General features: G+C 42.3%; 1 pseudogene; it reads right to left on the bottom strand.

Moving 5' to 3' along the window:
- Window positions 1-1674: 1674 nt before the first annotated feature.
- On the bottom strand, window positions 1675-2197 carry LOC105069315 (tubulin alpha chain-like; annotated as a pseudogene).
- Window positions 2198-3569: the final 1372 nt, after the last annotated feature.

The following is a 3569-nucleotide window of genomic DNA, read 5'->3' as shown; positions in this document are numbered from 1 at the left end:
CAGGTGTAATCATTGGCTCAGCTGTCTGAAGCCAAAGCACGCACAGCAGCTTGGAAAATGGTACTGGGGGGGGGGGTTATCCAAAAGGAAAAAAATCATCTTTTAAGAGAATTTCTGAAAAAACAAAGATTATTTATATCCTCTACCCTTCCCCACACCTCTGTAGGTGCCGCATTTTATGTTTTCTGTTGTTGTTATTATTATCAATGTGTCCCATATAGTAGTTAAAACTACATTTTTAAAGCATCTCCTATTTTTGTCGAATCTCTTTGTCTGGAAGGGTTGTATGCAACAAGGATAAAATGATTTTTACAGAAAGACATTTTTATATAAATATGTCATGTTCAACAATTAGCATAAATCCTAAATTTTTAAACGTTTAAAAATGAATTTATATAATCTCTTACCCTTTACTGCTTAACAGCCATCTTAATTTCCCATCTGAGTTTTCAACAGGGGGTCAAAGGCAATGAAAGGCCCTTGCAGACTCTCCACAGAGACTGAGGTGTCAGCAACTGTAAAAGAAGGATATACAATTATAGGAAGAATACAGACCATCTGATCAAACAGATAACACAAATGAAAAGTGCTCTTTCAGGAAATTACTGTATTGAGACCTCAGATTGCACACGTGAGATTTGTAGTCCAGCCTGAGGTTGTCTTGTCCCCTCCCATCAGCCACTTAAGCCTGTCCTTGAATTGTCCATTAAAATGCTCAATCACCCCTGTGGCTTTGGAGGTGATATGGAACATGGAAAGTCCATCATATGCCTCATAACTGGGCTCACTGATGTGTAGCCTGGGCTGCAAATCCAAGGCCATTACCAAGTGCAGTGTGCTCAAGAAACCTTAAGAGGAAAAATGTGGTCTTGTAGGGCCTGGATTTTTTGGCCTGAGTCAGTGGAAAATATGGGTTTGGCTAGGCCAAACCTAGAAAAAGTGTCAACTTCAGTCAGAACCAGAGGGACCCTCTGGATGGGACAAGAGGACCAATATGAAACCACCTGCCAACCACCTAGCTTGTTGACTTAGGAATCTGTCCCTATGTGATGTGTTTAGCCTTGGCTTAAATCTAGCAGATAAGACAGCTTTTCCACATTGTTCCAGGACTTTTTGAGGACAGTGGCAGTCTATACATGTAGGACCAGTTTAGGATGGTGTCTGAATTACCATGGGCCATCTTTTCAAGGAAGCAATCAGTTGTACAATTTGCTTGCTTTGGGAAAGAGGACAATTTAGTCTCCATATTTAATTGACAGGCATGGCCTGTTTATTGATTATATGCCCCCTTTTCAGTGTAGGGACCTCTTGGTGAGCATCGATATGAGTAACAGAAAACTTTAGTAGCAGAATCGATTTTTATCCAAATGTATTTTCCCTACATGGTGGCTTAATTTATATGTCAGATCAAGGCTCTTGTCAGTGATCCAATCAAATGGCCAAGTGATTAGCTAGAGCCCCTGAGACAGGTAGATATAGTCTTCCAATGCCCTTTTATAATGGCCCTACAGTAACAATTCCTATAAAGGCTTGTGGGGAAAAGCTAGCAGAGGTGTACATAGATTTTTTTTTTTAATACAGAAACTTTAATTGTAAACAGCTTGAAACCAGCCATAATGAGGGCTGGCAGGAGACAGTGGAGGAGAGGAATACCTGCCAGCCTCACTGTCCCATTCAGTATTCTTCCCCTTACTCAGCCTTGCCATCCATGGAATCCACACTCACCTCTTTGTAATCTTTCTCCAGAGCTGCCAGGTCCTCCCAGCCCTTGGAGAACTCCCCTTCTCCCATGCCTTCGCCTGTGTACCAGTCCACAAAAGTTCACTTTATGTACATAAGATACAACTTATGGTACAGGTGGGCCCAAGCCTTGGTGATGGCAGTGGTATTGCTTAGCATGCACATGGCCTGCTGCACCTTGGCCAGGTCTCTCCCAGGGAGGACGGTTGGGGGCGGGGCTAGTAGTTGATACCTTAAATCCAGTTGGGCACCAATCCACAACCTGGATGAGGAGCTTGGTCTTGATGGTGATGATGGCCACACTGATGTCTTTTGGAATCATGTTCCTCTCTACAACATGCCACAGGCCATGTACTTCCCATGGTGAGGGTTCCTTAACCATCTTGTTGGCTGGCTCAAAGGAAGCTTTGGTGATGTTGGTCAGAAAGAGCTCCTTGTGATAGGTTTTCTCAGCCATTGTCAGATAACTACAAGCAGTGACTGCAAAACTGCTTCCTTAGCATTTTCTGAACTCTGTTGTATCGCTAATCTGACCCACTATGTGAGCTCAGTTGAGGAGTTGGGGGTTAAAGAGAAGGGCCAAATAACCCCCTTAGAACTGAAAAGCTTATATGAACAGTTCACTGGCATGCTACAGAAGTGATATATGGTTTCTGCTATCAATTCCCAAGACTCATTGGTAAAACGCTCCATAGGACCCTCAGACTCTTGCAAACAATCTAGCACTCCAATAGAATGTTCCACAGACTGCTGGCATCTCCTAAATGTTCCCTGCAGAATCTTCAAGCTTTTTCTCTCCCAGATGGGCATTATGCTTCATTGACTACCCTGATCACTGCACCAATTTGTTAGGTGCTCAACGGAGCTGGGGGAGAGCACTAAACTACGTGAGTTGTTTAGAGCACTAAACTATGAGAGTAGCCAGATAAAGCAACAAGCCAAAACAAATGTGACAGTGAAAGCTTGATCACTTACTGTAACAGTATAAGCAGGAATCAACACCAGAGAAAGCACAAACTCCTCCCCTGCTCTATTTTTGCCCATGAGACAGTGCACCAGTCCAAGGCCAGGTGAATCAGCACAGAAGTGAGAACCATCTCACTTTTGAGGAAGTCCTGAACAACCCCCTGTGGTTGGGGGTAGGGTGAAGGGAAAGGGCTAGGAGTGGAAAAGTACTGAGCACCATGTCAAAGTGGGAAAAAAGTATCTTCAAGATTCCTCCTTCTTCCCACCATAATGAGGCTTTGGCATAGACACCTGAAGAGGACTTCAGCTGAAGGTGTCAGATAAAGAAACCTAGGTATGAAGGTGTGTGCACTCGGAATGCAAATATGCATGAGATCAGGACCAGCAAGTGGTGCATGAATCTTTGACTGCAATTTCCTTTAGAGACTGTAAGGGACTGACTATGCACCAAGTCTGGTGTTGGGAAGGCATCTTTCCTCCAGGAGGCCTGCCAGGGAAAGCCTTTTTAATTCCCTTTGGCTGGGCTGGCAAATTTATTGGCTAGGAGCCATATTCCTCACATAGTATACCTATATATGTTAGTAACCAACACTTTATTGTTATAATTACTAATTTTAATTACTTTATATAATATCATGTCTTTTAAGGAAGCTGAGAGAAGAAATGGGAAATAAGTATATTTATAGCTTTTAAAAATATTATCTTTGTTATTCATCATTTCTGATTTTCTTTATTTCTTCCTGTGGATTTGAGTTAACATCTGATGTAATTTCTTTATTCCAATATAGTCCTGCTCCCACCTGCCTCTTCTGTGCTATTATTGTCAAATATATTATGTTTCTATATGTTTAGGCCCAATAAGA

Source organism: Camelus bactrianus, chromosome X (assembly GCF_048773025.1).
Source record: "Camelus bactrianus isolate YW-2024 breed Bactrian camel chromosome X, ASM4877302v1, whole genome shotgun sequence".
NCBI classification, from domain to species: domain Eukaryota; kingdom Metazoa; phylum Chordata; class Mammalia; order Artiodactyla; family Camelidae; genus Camelus; species Camelus bactrianus.
This window is presented reverse-complemented; position numbering and strand designations above follow the sequence as displayed.